A 25,284-nucleotide genomic window follows, 5' to 3' on the forward strand; every position below is an offset into this window, starting at 1 on the left:
TAGGACTCCCCATCACTTTCAGTTTAAATTTAGAAAGTCCAAATCAGAGTCATAGGCTTCATGCCTCAGTCTTTCTACCTACCCGCGATTTCTTTTAGGTACTCTCCAGCTTTGATCTCAGATAAAAAAACCTGAGTAGGCCCTTCATGTATTACTTTCAGTCTTGCTGGGTTCATCAAAAAAACGTTTGCCCCTTGTTGCTGTCAGGGAGTTATCATTTGGTGCAGTCACCATCTCCGTTTGACGGTTGTATGGCAGAAGTCTGGTTTAGAGAAAAACTTTATTCCATCTACTTCTTTCTGGGAGTTAGGCCTGGTTTGATCATATACTAGTTGCCTCAAAAGAAAGTTCCCAAAAAAAAACAAAAATACTCTAGGTTTCTCACTTCCAAAGTTACTACCATCTCATCTTTGCTTCAGATTGAAAGGAAAACGGTGTGCCCTTTGGATCTCCTGATTCCAGTTCCAGCTAGTCTGTGAGGGGAAAGCGGCCCGAAGTAGTTTCACCATATGTCCTCTGGGATCCTCATTCTCCACGGCTTCCGGAATCCCTAATAGCCTCAGGTTATTTCTTCGTAGCCTATTTTCCTGTTCCTCTAGTTTAGACATCAGGTCACTGAGGCAGGCCTCGTGGGAAGCTCCTTGTTCTTTTACTTGGGACACTTCGGTTTCAAGGATCTCTGTTCGTCCTTCAACCATTGAGGCTCGATTACCAATATCAGTACAGATTTTATTTAATTTCCTGAACGTCCTTTTTTATTTTTTTTTTGTTAAATTTTTTTTGTCCTCATATATGCCACCAGTAGATAGTTGCTCTAAATAGGCGCTCTTCAGGCCACTAACACAAACTAACGTTACCAGCCCTCTTGTTTGTGGATAGCCGATGAAGATTGCCCAGAGGTAAGGTTGTTACCCGTCCAACTTCCTCTCGTGTTGGTACTTGCTACAAAGGAAGGACAAGTCCACAAAACCTCTGGCATAATCATTGGACTATTTCTCACACCAGGCATTCAAGGCTGACCATAATTTAGCAGACTCCTCTCCACCACATAAAATATCCAATTTACTCACCGCCATGATGTTTTTAAGGAAATCTGCGAATGTCGGGGGAAGCGCAGACTTCCACTCTTTACAGATCTCTCTTCGGGCGATCACTATTACATAAAAAATAAACTGTGATATGTTGCTATTAATATCATAATCAAGTGGGAGACCAAAAAAAACCAAACTTAAAGAGTATGTAAGTGAAAATGAAAGTACCTCCTCCAAAAACCCACAAACTTGTCCCCAAAAGTTGTTTATACTTGGACATTCAAAAAACATATGTATATCATCTGCTTCTTGTGACTTACATCTGGGACAAGAATATTGAACTGAGGACATCTTGGAAAGTTTCGCAGGAGACCAGTAAACCCTGTACAATGTATATAGATGATTTCTTCTTAAGTTAGAAGGTTTAATTATTTTTTGGGACATAGAGAAAGAATCTGTCCATAATTTAACAGGGTTATCCGAAATCTGAAGGATAGCGGGGTCCCATAACTTAGTAATCTCTGCCTCTTGATTGTCCTTATTGTTTATGAAGATTTGGTACCATTGGGCAGTCTCCCCCTTTCTTATCTTATTATTACTAATTAGGTCTAGAAGGGGGCTCTCATCGTCAGAATCCCAAGCTTGACTTCCCCACCAGGCCGATAATTGATAGAACTTAAATCTCGTGAGAGTTCCCCCAGTTAAGCCCGCCAGCGTTTCCCATTTTAGTGCTCTTGATGTATCAAAAAAGTCCCCCCATTTGGAGAGACCCGCCCTCTTTAACGGAAGTGCTAACTGATCTGTCAAACATTCCGGAGTACCAGGGGAATCCCATATCGGGGCATGTGTATGATAATAATGTATGCCTAACATCCCTCTTATTTGTAGCCAGTTATGTAAGACAGCCTTCAAGAGCTTCAGTCGGACCTTTTTAAAGAATTTTTGGTCTCCAAATTTAAACCAATTTCCTGAACGTCCATGTAGTTTTTTTGATGCTCTCTTGGCAGCGAGGCTGTCAAATCTTACTTCTTCCTGAAACTTCTTAATAGACTCAAGAATAAATGACTAGGAGGGTTTTTCTTTTTAATCAAAAAAGAAGCAGCTATCTTTTGCATGTTTTCTTCTTCTTTATATAAGATTATTTGCATTTTTCTTTTTTTCTTACTTTCGGAAGGTCAGGCTGTCCTAGTCTTGGCGAACAATGCATACAATTCTGAGTGGGGCGGCGGCTAGGGCCTCACATGTGCACCATCATTCAGGGTTTCCCTGACAGTTTTTTTTGGGGGGGTGGGTGGAGGGAGACGGGGTCCGTTACCAATGCAGTGGGGCTAAAGGTTAAAAGGCTGGTCTTGTTTTTTCTAAAAAATTTCGACTTGATATCTTAGTGGAAAAATTACACTTGCGAGGTTGTGCAGGAGGGTGGGTTGTGTGGGGGGACGGGGGGTGGGGACCGGGTAGGGGGAGCGGGTGGGCTGGGGGCATGGGGGAGGTGGGGGAGGGACCTGGGGCTAGATGTAGGTAATTTAGATTTACTGATTCGAAAATACCGAATTTTACCGATTCAGTATTTTCGAATCGGTAAATGCAATGTAGGTAATTATTCGGTAAAAAATACCGAATCGGTAAGATTGGGTATTTACCGAATCGGTAATTACCGATTCGGTATTTGCCATTCATTCCTATGGGCCTGGAGGCCGATTCGGTAAATACCGAAAAATTCAAGGGTGGCAGGGTGTCACTTTCACACCCTGTTTCACCCCTGATTAGTACTGGTGTGCACATGTGGCATACATACATGCCCTAAGGGCATGTATGTCTGTCACATGGCACAGGTGCAAATGCACATTTATGCATTTACATAGGAATTCCTTATTTACCACCAACTTATAGTTGGTGGTAAATAACGAATCCTTTGAGCCCAAAAGCACTGTTTGATGTGCTTCCTACATTTCATTTACTGATTCAGTAAGTACCGAATCGGTAAATACCGATTCGTTATTTACCGAATTGGTAAAATAGCCTACTTACATCTGGCCCCTGGTTCTTGGGAATTCCATTTGGGCTATGTTTAAAAATTCATAATGAACTCATTAAATAGAATTTGAATTGTTTTGTTAAATATCTGTGACCTGAACGAACCTCTGAAGAGACAGAGAACCGCTCAGGCACTACGACTGATGGGGGCGGACATAGCATGTCTCCAAGAGACTCACATTGAAGGGGATCAGAGATCCTTGTTGAATTCTTTAGGATTTAAGGTCATTGGCATAACTTTGCAGGGCGCTTGGGTAAAGGGGGTCAGGATCCTGGTCTGGAAAACATTACCTTTAGTGGTGAATCATGTAAAATCTGACGCATTGGGCAGATGGGTTATTGTTGGGGGAACTCTATATTCTAATCCCATATTTACGATCTGTTCTGTTTATGCAAGCAATCTAGACGATCCAGGGGTGGTAAATCACATAAATGAAGTACTTGTACACTGGCCGCTCCCAGTAATATTATGGGGTGACCTAAATGTAAATTTGCCTAGCAACAGGGGCTGGGATGAATCTTGGAGCTATGGAGGTAGGAAGCCCAAGGTTTAGCGGCCCCTACTTAATCTAATAAACACTCATGGTCTAAAAGATGTATGGGCTCACTCGAAACCTGATCAAAACGGCTTCACTTTTTTCTCAGCCCCTCATCTGTCATTAGCAAGACTGGATTATTTTTTTATTTCATCCGTATTGATTCATGATTGTTCCATTGAAATCTCTCCCCGATTAGTGTCGGATCATAACCCCCTCATCCTAAATTTGGAGGGTTGGGCCAACCAAGGGCCAAGCTCGAACTGAACACTCGAAAAAGCACTGTTATACGATAATGACTATCGAGAATATATAGCGGGCTGGATACAGGAGTTTTTGCGTGTAAATGTAGGGACTTCATCCACAATGGTGGTGTGGGATACCATTAAGGCAGGCATTAGGGGGGGAGACGCTACTTTTTTTCAATTAGGAGGCCCAAATGGGAGAAGGCACAAATAAACCTAATACAAAGACAGATGATAGAGGCGGAAACAAAATTGATACAGGCAGTTCAAGCTGGAATAGGAATAGAGGAGGCGCAGACAATGGTCTCGGTCGCCAAATCAGAGATTTGGACTGTTTTAGCAGGAAGAATCGCAATTAAATGGGCAGCATCGAGAGAACAATGTTATGAGTGAAGCGAACTCATTGGTCACCAGCTTTCCTTCTTTAACTGCACATACTATTACTTCAATTAATAAGGACACTGAGGGTTAACTACTAATCCTAAGAAAATAGATGAAGCTTTTGGGAAGTTTTATGAGAAGCTGTATTTAGAAGACACGGTAGGATCAATTGAAGATAGAGAAATCAAGATCACAGAATATTTAGCGACAATACCGATAGTCAAACTCAATAGTAATAAACACGATATAATGGAAATCCCTCCAGTTTTGGAGGAGATCGCAGATGCTTTAGCTGGTCTCTCGGACGGTAAAGCTTCCAGTATGGATAGTATACCAGTCAAATTCTATAAAGTCTTTTCGCAGCAAATAAGGGACCTCTTCACTGATGTAGTAAGATCTATCTTCGAGGGGACTTCTCCACCAAATTTCTGGTCATCTGCAAAAATAGTGATATTTCCTAAAAAGGATAAATCACCTTTGGAGATGTCATCATATAGACCCATAACGTTAGTTAATACTGACTAAAACATTTTCTGTAAAGTTATTGCTTCAACACTCTCTTCAAATATTGAGCCATTAGTATCCAGCTGGCAACACAGGTTCATCCTGAAAAAAGGCACTACGGAGCATGTCCGCTGGACCATCACTTTATTCGACGCTGCATAAGTGACAAGAGACCCGATCTCGTTAATCCTTTTGGACGCTTAAAAAGAATTTGATCGGGTCTCCTGGCAATTCCTTTGGGTTAATATGCGGCAGATCGGCTTTGGCCCTAGGATGGTTCAAGCGCTACAGGCACTATATCTAAATCCTTCAAGGATACCTTCCCGCCATCATTCCTTGCATGACGTAGAACGCCGTTCGCCTCTGGACTTTGCCGGCAAAGCATTTTCACAGTTGTATGCCTGGAAAGATATTCATGTACCAGAGGCGGCCCTGAATTTTAATATATTAGTCTTTCGTTTTATTTGGCTTTATATGCACTAAAAGGCAACCTCATTTATCTGAAGAAAGCAGAAATTGGGTAAGGCGTCCTTTGCGCAATAGAGATTTCATATCATCAGACAGAAAACGTCGCTTATCTACACCTTATGTTAACGATAGAACAATCACATAATTATCCATGTGGTGGCTGTTTTCATTCGACATCACGGACAAAAACAGATCGTCAAAATTGAGATAGAACTCTATATGACATTAAACAACATACCTTTTAATATATTATCCATTACATTTATAAGAAAACCTATTTTGATTCACCTGCAAAAAGCGTTATAAGTAATACGTGGCTACTCCTGAAGAAGGCGCTGGTTTGCCGAAACGCACATCGATTTAATTAATGTGCCACTGGTTGTTTTCTTTCTAATTTATTTTTGTGATTTTGACTTATTAATATTGTGTGATTTGGTCTGTATTTTATATGGATACAAGTCTTTTAATGAAACATGTATTTTATATGTAACTATGTTAATAAAAACCAGAACCATATTTGATATTGTGTTACCTCTCTCTGTTGTCATTGTACGGACAAGATAATATAATTGCCTAGGTTGTTACTTTTCATACATATTGTCCTTGATATATACAGTGACTATATCAAAATCCTACAGCCAGAATACTAATCAATGGGCACCTGTCAGAACAAATTAAGATATCTAGAGGAACGAGGTAGCGGTGTCCCTCCTCACCTCTACTCTTCGCCATTTATATCGACCCTTTGATTAAAAGAATTGAATTAAATCCCGTAATTTTACCAGTGAGTAGGTTCGGCATAGATACAAAGATCATGGCTTATGCCGATGACGTAGCTGTAATAACTCCGTAACCCAAGTCTGCTATCAGTGCCCTGTAGAAAGAAGCCCAAGATTTCGGAGTAATCTCTGGAAATGCCCCGAATAGAACAAAAACACAGATTGTTATTGATGAAAAAATAACATGAGCGGATAGCAGAATTACTAAGAAAGTTAAATATTGAAGAGTTAACATAGTGTCAGATCTAGACACGCTGGTAGCAGAAAATCTGACTCCACTGGCTGCTGATATGAGGAAATTACCCCGGAAAAATTGATAACTTACATCTCCCTATCAAAGGGAGGTGTAATGTTTTAAAAATGACTTATTTTCCTAAGTTACTTTATTTTTTTCGGATTATCCCGCTTGTTTTTAATAATCATATGCTTCGAGTATTCGAGCAAATTTTTCCTCAGTTCATTTGGGCCTATACACAACTGAGAAGGGCTTTTAATTTTCCTTCTTTACCCAGGGACAGGGGAGGCTGGGCACTCCCCAATCTAAAACTATATTATTGGGCTGTTGTCCTGCAATATGGCAGTGAACTATTGCATGAGGATCGTATTATAAACCCCTCCAGATTGCCTTCTCCTTCTTTTTTACTCCTAGGGTAAAACATAAGGGGGTGCTTCTGGCGACTTTGGAAATTTAGCTATTACAAGCGGGTCAGATTTAAAAAGATGATTTGTGCTTATTGTATCTTTTGTAATATTCGTAAAGTATTTAGAATAGCTAAATTGAATCATTATACCCCCATCAGGAAGAACGACAATCTGCCATTAATATTTAAAAATGCATATCTTCAACAATGGCATTTAGCAGGTGTTCATAGATTAGGAGTTCTGATTAGCTCTGGCCGTGTTCGGCCATTTGAAGAATTGAAAATTTGTTACAAGCTGAATAATAATCATATATTTCAGTAGCACGCTATTATGAGATATTTAGCAAATAAAACTGGGGGATCTGCAGGGTTTTCAGCGGTTGAGCTTATAGATAAATTGCTAAGTTCTATCTTACCAAGGATAGAAAATATTTATTACATATTGAATGAACAACGACCTAATGATCTAAGTAAAATGGCAGCTGAAATTAAATACTCCGCCTAATGCCTTTTGCTCAGCCCTGGGTTTTGCGCAAGCATATCTATTATCACCTAAATTGCAAGCACAATTTTACAAAACAGGATTGCTAAATGGGCAACTGCTCTTGGAACTACCTGCCCGCGCTCCCTGGAATATAGTGCGGACTCCGTGCATATGTTTGCTACATGCCCAAGGCTGGAGCCACTATTAAAAGAAATACAACGATTTTTAAGCAGAGTTCTTTCTTCAGATATCCAACTCATGCCAACCACTATTATGCTAGGGCTATATGATCAGATTGAACCTAAGGAAGGGGGCGCACTACTGTTTGTTGCAATGACCAAATGGCTTGATGCTTTCAATGCTCAGGATGCACAATGAGTTGTTTTTTTGTTGTATCTCTTCCTTCCTCGGCTCCCCGAACCCCTCCCCCGCCTCCCACTCCCCCCCCCCCCGCCTTCGGCTCCCCCTCACCCACCCATGCCTTCCTTTGTTTCTTTTTGTGTTTCTACACTCTCGCTTTTCTTTCTAAATCAAGATATCAAGCTGGTGATTAAATAGCTAATGTTGTAACTTTTACTAATATTTGGAGACTGTGCGTCACTGCTTGTAAATTTAGTATGCATTGTAAGGTTCTTTTTCTTTGGGACCCGGGGTGAGGGGTGGGGGTTGACGAGGTCTGATGATGGAAAAATCGACTTTGTAACCCGTTGGTAAAGCAGAAAAAGAAAAGGAAATAGCAGAACAGAGAGTGTATTATTGATTCATGATCCAAATGAATTTACAATATTGCAACTGCATTGTGTGTCTCCGAGCTCACACGTATCCTAACAACAGCCAACCGAGCCTGTGAAAGAGAGACATGGAACAGTCTTAAATACTACATCCTGTTTAAGACATCTGCCAAAATTGTTACGCTATTATCCATTGTAACATTTCTACAACAGCTAGAAGTAATGTCAACACTGTACTGGTGACCATCAGGACTCAATATACACTGTCCAAAAGCAATGATCATGCCAAGTTGCATGTACTCACAGCTATCTAAACATATCCTGCAACATACACATACCATGCTTAAAAAAGGCATATTCAAATAATCGTAGCATACTTACACTCATGTAAAACAGTTGGTAATGTGTTGTCTCCTAACATCCTCCACCTCCTCCTCACTGGCAACGTGCCCCAGGCCTGTATTCTCCCCTGCTGGAGGCATTTGGTCCCCATCATCTTGGATGAGAGGTAGCCCCCTCCTCACTGCCCTGGTGTGTAGCATGCAACATACTATGATGATTTTGCACACCTTTTGTGGTGCATATTGGAGAGCTCCTCCGGTCTAGTCCAGGCAGCGAAATCTTGTCTTTAGCAAGCCAAATGTCCTCTCCATCACTCGCCTAATCCGCCCATATGCCTCATTGTACTGTTCATCAGCAGGGGTCACAGGGTTCCTGAATGTAGTCAGCAACCACAGCATGTTGGGTATACAGAGTCTCTCCTACATTTACCACATGAGAAAAATCAGTTGTGCAAAGAAAGGTACAACAAGACATACATGTTACACACAAGAAACAGACAACATCACTCAGCAACAAGCCATGCATGCTCATTTCGCAGCTGCAACATCATCTGTGGGATCCGACTATTTCTCATTATGTGTGTGTCGTGGGCTGATCCCGGGAATCGCACACAGACATGTGTTATGATCATGTCGGGCAGCCATACCACCAGGGCATTGATGGAATGAAAGTGTTTCCTATTTCTATGTCTGTTCATTGGCCTGTGGTGCTATCAAAGCCACATGTGTCCCATCTATTGAGCCTATGGCATTTGGCATGTGTCCGAATGCATAAACGTCAGCTTTAATCCCTGGAAACTGCTGTGGTGTCGGGAACTGGATGTAGAGGTTGAGGAATCACAATAGGGCCTCGCGCATATCATGGAGCACACGACTGAACATAGTCTGTGACATCCCACCAGTAGAAGCCACAGTATGTTGGAATGTTCCTGTGGCAAAAAAATGAAGAGCCGCCATCACCTTAACCTTGGGGATCAGGGCAAAGGGATAAGTGCATCCAGGTAGCAAATGAGGAGGCCAACTGGTCTGCCAAATTCTCAATGAGCCGTCTTGTGAATCTGTAGCGTCTGTAGGCGTCCCATTTGACCATGGTCTCTAGGCCGGGGAAGGGTCTGTGGACAGCTGGACTCCTGTGGGACATATGTAGAAGGATATTAACATATTGATATCAATCAAAATTCCTTTATTCGGTTTCCAAGTTTCCATAGAAAACCATAAAAGTTCACAAGATTAAATGAGTGTACAAATCAGGACAATATACGATAAAACAATGTTAAAACAGATTAAGATACAATAAAAACACAATGAAAAAATCAATAGATCCAATTAACAAAAGTATATAATCTGGTGGAAGAGTCCATAATGATTTTAACCAAGATTTGCTCGGTGTCTAATAGAGAGCTTAAAGTAGCGTGCTATATTTTTTGCAAGTATCTCATCTTCCAGGAGTTGTAAAATGAGGAGAGCAGGACGACACCTGCGTAAACCCAGTGTTTTTAAAATTGGCAATAACCAGGTTTTCCTCGGCTCAGTGTTAAATGTACAGAATAAAACAGTATGTATCAATGACTGAGGGGAAACTTCGTCACAGGGGCAAGGCGAGAGAGTCTTGGACCAGTCGTTAGGGTGTGGGAATTTCACTAATCGGTGAAAGATATTAGGGGGTCCATTAGGATGTCGGGCGGTGGCACTACCGCAACGATGGCGGGGCGGAAAAACAGCTTTTTCCGCCCGCTAGCAGTGGAATTCACGTCCGCCACATTAGGATATGTAAACACAGGTAATTTCCCGTCCGCCGCGGAGCGCCGCGCTCCGCCATCAAGGTGCGCCCGCCACCGCGCCGGCTGCAGCCAATCGAGACCCTCCGCCGCGGCCGATGACGTCCGCCCCGCTCGACAAATTAGGATGGGCCAAACAAGCTGACGCACCGCACCGGAGACACCGCACAGCTCTAGCAGGCGGAAAGTCTACAGCGGAGCACGCACGCCGAGACCCGACATGAACCCCATGGACCCAGCCCTCCACATGCATCCGGTCATGTACCTGCTGCAACACTATCTCCAGATGGGCCGCCGCGGACGCCGCCGCAGGTACGTCACTACACATATACACCACACAACACACATGCCGACACAGGTCCCAAGCACCACACTGGCATCCTGCTGGGGGGCACAACACATCCACATGGGCACCCACACATCACCCACCTCAGAACAAGGCACCCCACGGCATCCGGAACACACAACGTCGGCCAACCGGCAGCAACGTCACGGTCACGGACACGTCACCGCCGCGGTCAACACATGCGCACTATGCAGAAGGCAGGGCAACACCAAGGCATGGACACTTTCCAAACATCACAGCAACACACCACCCCGACCAACACTGCACACCACCCGAAGTAGTCACAGGCCAGGTGCCTATCCCGTGCACCCCCTTGCACATCAACAAGCACTGTAACAACAAGCACAATACACACACACTGCGACACACAACCAGGGACAAAGGCACAGCAGGATTGCCTGACAACGGACACACAACACCAGTGCACTCCCCACAGCCCACACAATTGTATACAAACATCCACACAGGGCAAGACAAAACATACAACAGGCATACAAGTCCTGCCTGACACATGTGTGTCTCACACCATACAGGGGCACACATACATACACTACAAACTAACACCCTTCACACTGCACACCTCTGCCACACACATGCCATGTAAGCCATGCCACCAGGACCAAGGGCCAACACAAGACGACCATACACATACACGCCAGGGCACACAGAAAGGGAAACACACACCTCATCACATCATAAACATCGACTACACCACAGCACAGCTGCACACCCTGTGCTGCCAGTGTCCCCCAAGGTGACTTGTGAACAGTGTATGCAGCAATAGCAATTCACCCACACGAAAACTGCATGGCCTGCCAAATAACCATCAGAGAGTACAACATCAGCAGGGCCACAATGGACTGAAGACCCTGTCCCCCTGTCTAAAAATCATATGGGCACATAGAACCTTGCAATGGTGATGTACAAAATAGACCATGGAACTCAGTCAAACAAGAAAATGACTTTAATCAGTAAGGAGACAGAGAAAACACACCATAATGTACTGTATTTATTCACATATTGCACAGATGTAGCTACACAACATAAGTAGACACCAGCAAGTCTCAAAATCATGTGCAAATGCCATAGACTATGCACTGGTGAATCACAATCGGGAAGTGCAAAGTCCTTGGCAGGGCAGGGTACAGCACATCAGAGCAACAGGCCCAGAGTCCTTGGCAGGGGAGAGCACATCAGAGCAACAGGCCCAGAGTCCTTGGCAGGGTACAGCACATCAGAGCAACAGGCCCAGTGTCCTTGGCAGGGCAGGGGAGAGCACATCAGAGCAACAGGCCCAGAGTCCTTGGCAGGGGAGAGCACATCAGAGCAACAGGCCCAGAGTCCTTGGCAGGGGAGAGCACATCAGAGCAACAGGCCCAGAGTCCTTGGCAGGGGAGAGCACATCAGAGCAACAGGCCCAGTGTCCTTGGCAGGGCAGGGGAGAGCACATCAGAGCAACAGGCCCAGAGTCCTTGGCAGGGTACAGCACATCAGAGCAACAGGCCCAGTGTCCTTGGCAGGGCAGGGGAGAGCACATCAGAGCAACAGGCCCAGAGTCCTTGTCAGGGGAGAGCACATCAGAGCAACAGGCCCAGAGTCCTTGGCAGGGGAGAGCACATCAGAGCAACAGGCCCAGAGTCCTTGGCAGGGGAGAGCACATCAGAGCAACAGGCCCAGTGTCCTTGGCAGGGCAGGGGAGAGCACATCAGAGCAACAGGCCCAGAGTCCTTGGCAGGGGAGAGCACATCAGAGCAACAGGCCCAGAGTCCTTGGCAGGGGAGAGCACATCAGAGCAACAGGCCCAGTGTCCTTGGCAGGGCAGGGGAGAGCACATCAGAGCAACAGGCCCAGAGTCCTTGGCAGGGGAGAGCACATCAAAGCAACAGGCCCAGAGTCCTTGGCAGGGCAGGGGAGAGCACATCAGAGCAACAGGCCCAGAGTCCTTGGCAGGGGAGAGCACATCAGAGCAACAGGCCCAGAGTCCTTGGCAGGGTACAGCACATCAGAGCAACAGGCCCAGTGTCCTTGGCAGGGCAGGGGAGAGCACATCAGAGCAACAGGCCCAGAGTCCTTGGCAGGGGAGAGCACATCAGAGCAACAGGCCCAGAGTCCTTGGCAGGGGAGAGCACATCAGAGCAACAGGCCCAGAGTCCTTGGCAGGGGAGAGCACATCAGAGCAACAGGCCCAGTGTCCTTGGCAGGGCAGGGGAGAGCACATCAGAGCAACAGGCCCAGAGTCCTTGGCAGGGGAGAGCACATCAGAGCAACAGGCCCAGAGTCCTTGGCAGGGCAGGGGAGAGCACATCAGAGCAACAGGCCCAGAGTCCTTGGCAGGGGAGAGCACATCATAGCAACAGGCCCAGAGTCCTTGGCAGGGTACAGCACATCAGAGCAACAGGCCCAGTGTCCTTGGCAGGGCAGGGGAGAGCACATCAGAGCAACAGACCCAGAGTCCTTGGCAGGGGAGAGCACATCAGAGCAACAGGCCCAGAGTCCTTGGCAGGGGAGAGCACATCAGAGCAACAGGCCCAGTGTCCTTGGCAGGGCAGGGGAGAGCACATCAGAGCAACAGGCCCAGAGTCCTTGGCAGGGGAGAGCACATCAGAGCAACAGGCCCAGAGTCCTTGGCAGGGCAGGGGAGAGCACATCAGAGCAACAGGCCCAGAGTCCTTGGCAGGGGAGAGCACATCAGAGCAACAGGCCCAGAGTCCTTGGCAGGGTACAGCACATCAGAGCAACAGGCCCAGTGTCCTTGGCAGGGCAGGGGAGAGCACATCAGAGCAACAGGCCCAGAGTCCTTGGCAGGGGAGAGCACATCAGAGCAACAGGCCCAGAGTCCTTGGCAGGGGAGAGCACATCAGAGCAACAGGCCCAGAGTCCTTGGCAGGGGAGAGCACATCAGAGCAACAGGCCCAGTGTCCTTGGCAGGGCAGGGGAGAGCACATCAGAGCAACAGGCCCAGAGTCCTTGGCAGGGTACAGCACATCAGAGCAACAGGCCCAGTGTCCTTGGCAGGGCAGGGGAGAGCACATCAGAGCAACAGGCCCAGAGTCCTTGTCAGGGGAGAGCACATCAGAGCAACAGGCCCAGAGTCCTTGGCAGGGGAGAGCACATCAGAGCAACAGGCCCAGAGTCCTTGGCAGGGGAGAGCACATCAGAGCAACAGGCCCAGTGTCCTTGGCAGGGCAGGGGAGAGCACATCAGAGCAACAGGCCCAGAGTCCTTGGCAGGGGAGAGCACATCAGAGCAACAGGCCCAGAGTCCTTGGCAGGGGAGAGCACATCAGAGCAACAGGCCCAGTGTCCTTGGCAGGGCAGGGGAGAGCACATCAGAGCAACAGGCCCAGAGTCCTTGGCAGGGGAGAGCACATCAGAGCAACAGGCCCAGAGTCCTTGGCAGGGCAGGGGAGAGCACATCAGAGCAACAGGCCCAGAGTCCTTGGCAGGGGAGAGCACATCAGAGCAACAGGCCCAGAGTCCTTGGCAGGGTACAGCACATCAGAGCAACAGGCCCAGTGTCCTTGGCAGGGCAGGGGAGAGCACATCAGAGCAACAGGCCCAGAGTCCTTGGCAGGGGAGAGCACATCAGAGCAACAGGCCCAGAGTCCTTGGCAGGGGAGAGCACATCAGAGCAACAGGCCCAGAGTCCTTGGCAGGGGAGAGCACATCAGAGCAACAGGCCCAGTGTCCTTGGCAGGGCAGGGGAGAGCACATCAGAGCAACAGGCCCAGAGTCCTTGGCAGGGGAGAGCACATCAGAGCAACAGGCCCAGAGTCCTTGGCAGGGCAGGGGAGAGCACATCAGAGCAACAGGCCCAGAGTCCTTGGCAGGGGAGAGCACATCAGAGCAACAGGCCCAGAGTCCTTGGCAGGGTACAGCACATCAGAGCAACAGGCCCAGTGTCCTTGGCAGGGCAGGGGAGAGCACATCAGAGCAACAGACCCAGAGTCCTTGGCAGGGGAGAGCACATCAGAGCAACAGGCCCAGAGTCCTTGGCAGGGGAGAGCACATCAGAGCAACAGGCCCAGTGTCCTTGGCAGGGCAGGGGAGAGCACATCAGAGCAACAGGCCCAGAGTCCTTGGCAGGGGAGAGCACATCAGAGCAACAGGCCCAGAGTCCTTGGCAGGGCAGGGGAGAGCACATCAGAGCAACAGGCCCAGAGTCCTTGGCAGGGGAGAGCACATCAGAGCAACAGGCCCAGAGTCCTTGGCAGGGTACAGCACATCAGAGCAACAGGCCCAGTGTCCTTGGCAGGGCAGGGGAGAGCACATCAGAGCAACAGGCCCAGAGTCCTTGGCAGGGGAGAGCACATCAGAGCAACAGGCCCAGAGTCCTTGGCAGGGGAGAGCACATCAAAGCAACAGGCCCAGAGTCCTTGGCAGGGGAGAGCACATCAGAGCAACAGGCCCAGTGTCCTTGGCAGGGCAGGGGAGAGCACATCAGAGCAACAGGCCCAGAGTCCTTGGCAGGGGAGAGCACATCAGAGCAACAGGCCCAGAGTCCTTGGCAGGGCAGGGGAGAGCACATCAGAGCAACAGGCCCAGAGTCCTTGGCAGGGGAGAGCACATCAGAGCAACAGGCCCAGAGTCCTTGGCAGGGTACAGCACATCAGAGCAACAGGCCCAGTGTCCTTGGCAGGGCAGGGGAGAGCACATCAGAGCAACAGGCCCAGAGTCCTTGGCAGGGGAGAGCACATCAGAGCAACAGGCCCAGAGTCCTTGGCAGGGCAGGGGAGAGCACATCAGAGCAACAGGCCCAGAGTCCTTGGCAGGGTACAGCACATCAGAGCAACAGGCCCAGGAACACACCCACATCGCTAACAATGGTGTACTGTAGCACACCTATGTGTGGCACAGGCGTCTGAGGGTGTTGACAACTCACTCCTGGCTGTCATGTGGAGTGGAACCTGGCTGTGTGTCAGGGACTGCAGGTCGACTTGACTGGTGTGACAGAGGGACATGTGGTGTGGCTATAACAGAGGGCCTGCAAGGTGGAGGGCTGTGCGGACCAGGTGGCACCGTGGCACGTGGAGGTGGAGTAATGCACGCCCTTGACACAGTGTGGGTGGGAGAGGTAGGAGGGGTGCCCTTCCACTTCTTTGGAATATGAATTTGCTTCCCTGTCATGGGGTTGATGGGAAGTGGCGTTGACACCACCTGCACACCCCCCAACTGTTCCACTTCAGGGGCAGACACTGCCACTCCCTCTGGAGAAGTGCTTGATCCTGCAGTACGCTTGTGCTGGCTACGCCTCCGGACCACTTTAGCCTCTCTGGAAGGTGTACCCCCCACAGTGACCACCTTCCCACTTACCCCAGGGGTGGTGTCTACACTGCCCTCCTGTCCCTTCTTGCCAAGGATGGCCACTACACTGCCCTCCTGTCCCTTCTTGCCAGGGATGGCCACTACACTGCCCTCCTGTCCCTTCTTGCCAGGGATGGCCACTACACTGCCCTCCTGTCCCTTCTTGCCAGGGATGGCCACTACACTGCCCTCCTGTCCCTTCTTGCCAGGGATGGCCACTACACTGCCCTCCTGTCCCTTCTTGCCAGGGATGGCCACTACACTGCCCTCCTGTCCCTTCTTGCCAGGGATGGCCACTACACTGCCCTCCTGTCCCTTCTTGCCAGGGATGGCCACTACACTGCCCTTCTTTGCCACAATGACTGGGTTGGTCACGACAGGGGTCTCCACTGCCACAATGACTGGGCTGGTCACAACAGGGCTTCCCTCCACCTGCCTCGATGTACTTTGTTCTGGGGTTGATGTGGTAGGTGGGTGTGTCCCTGTGTTCTCCCCAGGTGTAGTCATGACATCCCACACATCCTCTGTGGGCATAGCAGAGTCAATATCTGGTGATGGCTCAGCAGCATGTGAGCCTGATGTCTGACACAATGCTCTTCTGGCCTTGCTCTTCTGTGACTTCACCTTGTCTGTGCATATTGGGGGGTCCCTGCCCTTCTTTGGGGATGGAGTCTGTGGACGGGATTGTTTGCTTTGGGTCTGAGCTGTGCTCCTAGTGTTGTAACGTTTACTTGATGTATGTCCCAAGTGCTCACTGTCATCTGATGTGGCCACTGACTGGGTGGACGTCACAGGCACCTGAGCTGCAAAGGGGGCATGTTGGAGGGCTGACGTCACTGTACCTGACAATGACAGGAGTGTACGATGTAGGCCACCCACGTCAGAGTGTATGCCCTCCATGAATGCCAGAACCTGCCCTATTTTGTAATCGTGGGCACTGAAGGCATTCAGCAGGGCGGTCTGGCCCACGCAAAGTTGCCGCAGGAGCTCTACGCACTCTGCACTGAGGGCAGCAGGGGGGACAGGTGCAGGTGCTGCGGTGCCATGTGTGAATGTCACACGTCCCCTCTTAGTGACACGGATACGGCCAGCCCCAGAGGAAGTGGATGGGAGGGTGGGCAGTGGCCGTTGGTAGTCAGATGCAGCAGCAGAGTCCCCATCCCCTGTGGCTGCTAACAGGGACTCATCCCCCCTGCCATCAGATGAAGTGGTACTCTGTGTCTCAGCCACAGATTCCTCATGCATACTCCTGTCACCCTCATCAGCGCTGGTGTGGTCAGTGTCACTTTGCTCCGTCTCACCCTGCTCTGCTGCCGCTGTCGTGCTGGTCTCGCCACCACTTTCAGGATCATGTTCCGCCGTGGTGTCTTCCGAATCTGCATTAGCGACAGAAACATGGTTGTATAAGTGTCATAGTCTGGTCACACGATATCAGAGCAATGCAGCACATGAGAGGCCTAGAGCTACATGGTAACCACCACACCCTCAAATCATTGTGCAGCTACACACCAGTTACACCACAACTGTGCCTGTCATGCGGACAAACAGGCAGGAGTGGACAAATGTCGATGACACACAGCACTACACCCTGCCCATGGATGGTGTTCCCCCAGCCCACATGGACCTGCCCCATGGACATGATGTAGCCAAAACTAACATCACCACTTCCAGAGCCTAAAGGGATCCAGAGGGGAATACACACACCTGTTTTGTCTACACATGCCACATTGTCAAATAGGCCATTACAATCACCATGTGCCAATGTGGGTTCACATTGTTGTCAGATGTGTGGGCCACTACCATGCAGGTGCATGCAAAGTAGACTGACATGGTGTAACACTCATTAAGTGGACACAGCTGTACTGCATAATAGGGACTACACCCACCATCACAAAGAAGAGTGACCATGTGGACAACAAAATATATGTCAAGGACAGAAAACTGCAGCCAGGAGCTGCAGAGTAAGGCCATGGTGGGCCAATGCCTCATACAGACACACATCACAGTTGCCACTCACATCACATATCACAGCATGGCAGCACAGGCACATCACATGTGTCACCGCAGACACAGGCACTCTACACATGCATCCACTCCCAGACAAACTATCCCTCCCCGGATACTCACCATCTCTGTCTTGCTGCTGAAGCCCCTTCAGACGTGCATCCAGGTCTGGATAGGTCACTGCCAGTATGCGTGCCATCAGCGGAGTCATGGTGCGGCGTGCCACACGCCCTGTGCGTGATACCATCCCCAAGTTCATCTCTGCCACTTGCTTAGCCAGCCGGCTGATGTCGTCCCACCTCTTGTGACAGTGTGTGTGTCGTCTGTTTGATACCCCCAGGGCTCGCACCTTTGCTGCTATGGCCCTCCAGACAGCCTTACGTTGGTGTACTTTGAGCTGCAGGTATGAGAGTAAAGAAGGACTAATGAACATTTACACATTGTCATATGTCAGCATCTATCAGTACAGCAGCCAGACACTGAATCTGGACGCACAGTGACCTCCCTCCCTCCAGAACTGGGGGTACCCTCACAAGGCCACTCTGCATGGCATAAACATTAGTGAATGCATGCACACATTGAGCTTCGTAGTCTCCATGATTATCACACTGAAGAATGATGATTCAACACAAATGCATCGACAGCACTGTGTAAATCATAAATTGTACAGGGCATTGATGTGGCATATCCACTAATCAGTGTGCAGCAACTGTAGCATGTAAGTTGGCTGATGGACAAACTTTGGAAGGGCAGCCACTGAACCTACTCTGTGGGGCACACTGACTATGACTACAGGGGCACCCTGAAATTACATCACAAGCGGACACTGTCCAACCAGCTACAAGGCACACAACCGTTGGTCATGTCTGCCCCAAAAAGTAGCACATCCCACTCACACATACAAGTATAGGCCTAGGACTGAGTCATAATGCAAAACACACACTCCCACCACCTGCAAACATCTTGTCTGTCAGTGTTTGTCTGCACCACACATCCAAAATAACATACAGCTGCATCATGAATACACGTCTGACACCACCCTGCCCTACTGCTCCCTACATGGTGACTTACCACGACATTGGGGCCACCAAACAGCCGTGGGTACTGTGCCAGCACCTCGTTCACAAGGACATCCAGCTCCTCACTCGTGAATGGACTGGCACGGATCTTATCTGTTCTTGACATCCCTGTGGATATGGCAGACCTGTGGCGGAAGTGAGTTGTGAGGTGTCCCAGGCAGCAGGCTCTGTGAGCAGCAGGAGAGGGTCCCAGGCAGCAGGCTCTGTGAGCAGCAGGAGAGGGTCTCAGGCAGCAGCAGGAGAGGGTCCCAGGCAGCAGGCTCTGTGAGCAGCAGGAGAGGGTCTCAGGCAGCAGCAGGAGAGGGTCCCAGGCAGCAGGCTCTGTGAGCAGCAGGAGAGGGTCTCAGGCAGCAGCAGGAGAGTGTCCCAGGCAGCAGGCTCTGTGAGCAGCAGGAGAGGGTCTCAGGCAGCAGGCTCTGTGAGCAGCAGGAGAGGGTCTCAGGCAGCAGGCTCTGTGAGCAGCAGGAGAGGGTCTCAGGCAGCAGGCTCTGTGAGCAGCAGGAGAGGGTCCCAGGCAGCAGGCTCTGTGAGCAGCAGGAGAGGGTCTCAGGCAGCAGCTGGAGAGGGTCCCAGGCAGCAGGCTCTGTGAGCAGCAGGAGAGGGTCTCAGGCAGCAGCAGGAGAGGGTCCCAGGCAGCAGGCTCTGTGAGCAGCAGGAGAGGGTCTCAGGCAGCAGGCTCTGTGAGCAGCAGGAGAGGGTCTCAGGCAGCAGGCTCTGTGAGCAGCAGGAGAGGGTCTCAGGCAGCAGGCTCTGTGAGCAGCAGGAGAGGGTCCCAGGCAGCAGGCTCTGTGAGCAGCAGGAGAGGGTCTCAGGCAGCAGGCTCTGTGAGCAGCAGGAGAGGGTCTCAGGCAGCAGGCTCTGTGAGCAGCAGGAGAGGGTCCCAGGCAGCAGGCTCTGTGAGCAGTGGGAATGTGTGGCTCACTCCCACAGATTTATAGGCCCATGGGGTCGTTAGGAAGCTGATAAGGTGCTACAATTGGTTGTCTGGGTCAGCCTTATTCAAAAGCATCCAATGACCGGCTCCGCGGCGGCGGCGCGCCGCTTCCGCAGTTTTCAAATCTGCATCATGCCACATTGAACACCCATGCCATTGGCTGTATGCAATGCACCATGGCGGTGACGCACCGCGGGTGTCCGGGGTGCGCTACCGCGCTGGTTCATCATTCAAAAGCATCCAATGACCGGCTCCGCGGCGGCGGCGCGCCGCTTCCGCATTTGTCAAATCTGCATCATGCCACATTGAACACCCATGCCATTGGCTGTATGCAATGCACCATGGCGGTGACGCACCGCGGGTGTCCGGGGTGCGCTACCGCGATGGTGCATCATTCAAAAGCATCCAATGACCGGCTCCGCGGCGGCGGCGCGCCGCTTCCGCATTTGTCAAATCTGCATCATGCCACATTGAACACCCATGCCATTGGCTGTATGCAATGCACCATGGCGGTGACGCACCGCGGGTGTCCGGGGTGCGCTACCGCGATGGTGCATCATTCAAAAGCATCCAATGACCGGCTCCGCGGCGGCGGCGCGCCGCTTCCGCATTTTTCAAATCTGCATCATGCCACATTGAACACCCATGCCATTGGCTGTATGCAATGCACCATGGCGGTGACGCTCCGCTGGGGTCCGGCGGTAGGTACCGCGACTGATGCGGCGGAGCCTAGCCAAGCGGCATGGACACCAGTCCATGTGCCAATGGCTACCTTGGCTGGGTAGATGGTGGTGCTGGGGTCACACCGCTGGGGACCGGCGGTAGGTACCGCGACTGATGCGGCGGAGCCTAGCCAGCGGCATGGACACCAGTCCATGTGCCAATGGCTACCTTGGCTGGGTAGATGGTGGTGCTGGGGTCACACCGCTGGGGACCGGCGGTAGGTACCGCGACTGATGCGGCGGAGCCTAGCCAGCGGCATGGACACCAGTCCATGTTCCAATGGCTACCTTGGCTGGGTAGATGGTGGTGCTGGGGTCACACCGCTGGGGACCGGCGGTAGGTACCGCGACTGATGCGGCGGAGCCTAGCCAGCGGCATGGACACCAGTCCATGTGCCAATGGCTACCTTGGCTGGGTAGATGGTGGTGCTGGGGTCACACCGCTGGGGACCGGCGGTAGGTACCGCGACTGATGCGGCGGAGCCTAGCCAGCGGCATGGACACCAGTCCATGGTGGTGCTGGGGTCACACCGCTGGGGACCGGCGGTAGGTACCGCGACTGATGCGGCGGAGCCTAGCCAGCGGCATGGACACCAGTCCATGTGCCAATGGCTACCTTGGCTGGGTAGATGGTGGTGCTGGGGTCACACCGCTGGGGACCGGCGGTAGGTACCGCGACTGATGCGGCGGAGCCTAGCCAGCGGCATGGACACCAGTCCATGTGCCAATGGCTACCTTGGCTGGGTAGATGGTGGTGCTGGGGTCACACCGCTGGGGACCAGCGGTAGGTACCGCGACTGATGCGGCGGAGCCTAGCCAGCGGCATGGACACCAGTCCATGTGCCAATGGCTACCTTGGCTGGGTAGATGGTGGTGCTGGGGTCACACCGCTGGGGACCGGCGGTAGGTTCTTGCATTTTCGTACACATTGCTGTGTATGTCAATCATGGACAATGTATAAGTGCCATGCAGCTACATGGTGTAGGGCACATCATTGTACACACAATGCCACAGAGCCATTGCATCCACAGGAGGACGCACGTTCAGTCTGAGCCACTTTAGCATGTGTTTGTGCCATTTTAGTAAGGCTTTTGATGGGTGATGATTGCCAGACGTCAGGTGCTCTACATAGATGTAGTGAGGTTTAATGTGTTGTTGGTCAGTGCAGCCCTTGACCGGGCTGGGGGCACTGCATTGTATCGTACCTGACTTGTGCATTCAGAACTGATCATGCACACAACCAGAAGTGTCCCTGCTATTGTGATCATTGTGTTGATGAATGCTTCCACAATGTACATGATGCATTGAGGTCTGGCAGGTACGGCAGATGGGTATGACAGACATGTTAAGTCACATTAGATTAGTGGCTCTTGTAGCTCCATGTCTGCGCATGTCACTAGTTCAATCATTGTATCCACATTATTGTCACTTGGGTATTGTCACTGGAGAGGCCTGCCCTCTGTGTGTAGCTATTGGGCAGCCATGTAACCAGATGTGCCATGCATCTCTCTGGCCCTTGTTGTTTTCCCATTACATCATTGATGCTTTGTGCTATGGCCATCTCATGATGCTTGTCATTGACCTATTGTTTTTAATCCTAAACTAGGAGGAGGCCAAATCTCCTACGTCAGTTGATTGTGCTTGAGGACATGGAGAATGAGGCAATCATCAGGAAATTCCGGTTGGACAGACCGACATTGAAGATCTTGTGTGATCTATTGGAGCCCCACCTGCAGCCTCGCCGTCACTATCCTACGGCATTCACACCCGCCCACAAGGTAATGGCAGCACTACACTTCTTTGCGACGGGTTCCTTCCAGGAGACCGTGGCTAACGCTGGGGGAATGTCGCAGCCCATGTTCAGCATGGTGCTGAGGGATGTACTCGAGGCCATGATGATCTATCGGAATCGCTACATCCATTTCCCCCGGGGACGTGAATTGGCTGCCGTTAAGGGGGACTTCTATCCACTTGGGCACATCCCACATGTAGTCGGTGCGATCGATTGCACCCATGTGGCTCTGGTGGCACCGCAGGCGACGGAGCACATTTATCGAAACCGGAAACACTACCACTCCATGAATATGCAGGTGGTGTGCCTTGCAGACATGACAATTTCACATGTGTGTGCTAAGTATCCCGGTTCGGCACATGACTCTTTCATCATGAGGAACAGCATGGTGCCACGGATGATGGAGAATCTGCATCCCGAACGTGCCTGGATTGTGGGTGAGTTACACAACTGCTATCACGTGCTGTGTGTCACTGCCTTTACTGTGGCCGTACAACATTGCAATGTGTGTTTTTTATTCACAGGGGACTCTGCTTATCCCAGTAGGCCATGGCTGTTGAGCCCACTCCGTAATCCCCAGACACCTGCAGAGATCCGCTACAATGAGGCCCATGGCAGGACACGACGGGTAATTGAACGTACTTTTGGGCTGCTGAAGGCAAGGTTCCGGTGCCTTGACAGGACTGGAGGCGCACTTGCATACTCGCCTGGGAAGGTGTGCAAGATCTTTGTGGCATGCTGTATGCTACACAACCTGGCCATCCACAAGGGGGTCCCCCTGCTCCTGGACGACGGTGAGGAACCAAGGCCACAACCTGCTCAGGGACCTGAATCCAGTGATGAGGAGAGTGGAGAGGAGGAAGGAGTTGACCAACGGCAGCAGCTAATCCAACGCTACTTCACTTGAAGGTGTGTGACGAGTTACAACGTCTACATAGTCTAGTGTGTTAGCTAATGTTGTGAATGGATATGCGCAGATGTTCCCAATAGCCACATGTTCTGTCACCTATGTATGGTATTGTTGGAATGGACGTTACGTCCGGAGATGTATTATGGACGGCATTAAAGCATATCAGATAGACACTGTGTAGGGTACCTGTGATAATTAGGATATTTGTGGATCAGTGATCTGTGTGTTTTGCCACGATGAGACCAGTGACTGTAGTTCTGTTGTGTCTCCCTAGGTGCTCCAGCGTGTTCCTGCCCTGCATACTGTACATCATGTTTACATATCATGGACATTATCATCATTGTATATAATGCACTAAAGAATTCACTGCACAAAATCTGGATTGTAAGGTATTTTATTTACGGGGTGGACATGTGAATTGTGCGTGAATATTTACAGGAAGGTGGGGAATGAGCAGTGAGTTGACAGTCATGGTCGCTGAGATGCAAGAGTAGACACCACATGAATGTGGTGACCCAGTCCAACAGACAGGTGCCATTGCCAAGGCAATGTGGGGAAAGATAGTCCAAAAGAGTCAATGCAGTTGGGGAGAGGATTGTCTTCAAGGCTGGCTCCGTGACTGGCGTGTGGCAGGTGCTTGGCTTCCAGAGACTCCCAGGCTCTTCTTCGGACGCCCCCTAGATCTTTTTGGCGGTGGGGGGCCTGCTGAATGGCCAGCGGCGTCAGAGGACTCGCCCCTCTCTGTTGGCGCAGGGGAGGATGGTGGACTGTCATCCTGCTGCACAACAGGAGGGGACGGCGGTGATGGTTGGGACACAGGCCTGTCCCTCTGCGACGCCACTTGCTGGCCCATGAGGTCCACCATCTGTCCCAGGCGGTTATCGATGGACCTCATCAGCAGGATGAGCTCGCTGAAAAATTCATCCGACCGGCCACTTTGTCCCTGGACCTCTTGGTAGGCATCCACAACTCTGGTGAAGTGGTCCAGGGATGGTGTCCACTCCTCCCGAGGTCTGGTGTTGGCCCTGGCCCTCCCACCTGCTCTGCTGCCACGGACCTCTTCCCTCGCCACTGTTGCGCCACGCACTGGCTCCCTGCCCTCCACAGTTGTTGGTGTGGGCTGGTCATCCCTAGGGACAGGGAGGGTGCTGCAGGTGGTACTGGTGGTAGTGGTGGTGTTGGTGGCAGTGGCTGCGGTGGTGGTTGCGGTGGAGGCAGAGGCCGTGACAGCAGGGGTCTGCTGCGTTGTCGTTGCAGCAGAGGTGGTGGTGGGGAGGATGGGGGCCTGGGACCTCTGGGTGTGTGGAACACCGGATGGGCCGGCATGGAGCTCATCGTCCAAACTGTCCTGGGAGTCTGCATCTGTGAGTCCATGTGCCGGAGGTGGAGACTGGCTCTGCAGGTCGTTGGTGTTGTCCCCAGCAGTGAGTTCTTCATCACCTGTGGAGTAGATGGGGAGTGGTCAGTGTTTGTGTCATCTGTGTATCATCAGCTGTCTGTACACTAGTGCATTGTGCTGTCATCAGTTGTACAAATCATGGCAACATCGTGTTACATTACATAGTGGATAGTTAGATCATGGTGTCCTAAAGGTTGATTGTCTATGCATTTTGTACAATAGTAAATAGATTAATACACACACACTTCATGAAGATAAACGGTAGTTACATACCTGTAAGGTGAGCGTGCAGGGTATAATGGCTGACACTTTCTCCTGGGTGGGGGAAGCCTCCATGCTGCTGGGCTGTGGGCCAGGGGGCATGTTGGGAGTAGTGGTACAGGCCTCCCACCCTCACCCTCACAAACACCCTCCAAGTGAAGATGGCTACCTACCTGTAAGTTTGTTTGTTAAACAGTGCAATGGCTGACACTTGCTCCTGGGTGGGGGAGGCCTCCATGCTGCTGGGCTGTGGGACAGGGGCTATGGTGGGAGTTGTTGTACTGACATTCCGGCCCCATACAGGCATCCTCAGCAGAATGGGTGGCTACATGTTGGTTAGGGATGGACAGTGTATTGGTGGTTGGGTATTGCAAGGAGGTAAAAGTCAATGTGGTCTTAAACATATGTCTGTACTTACCAGCCTCCGCTCCCCCGGCTACTCCTGTGTAACTCTCAGGTAGCAGGATAGCAAGCACCTTCTCCTCCCATGGTGTGAATGTCTTCAGTGGGATGGGAGGGCCACTGCCAGTCACGTTTGCCAGATTCCAGTTCTTGCTCCTCTTCTCCTTGACAACCCTCTT

The sequence above is a fragment of the Lissotriton helveticus genome, chromosome 6 (assembly GCF_964261635.1).
Source record: "Lissotriton helveticus chromosome 6, aLisHel1.1, whole genome shotgun sequence".
Taxonomy (NCBI): Eukaryota; Metazoa; Chordata; class Amphibia; order Caudata; family Salamandridae; genus Lissotriton; species Lissotriton helveticus.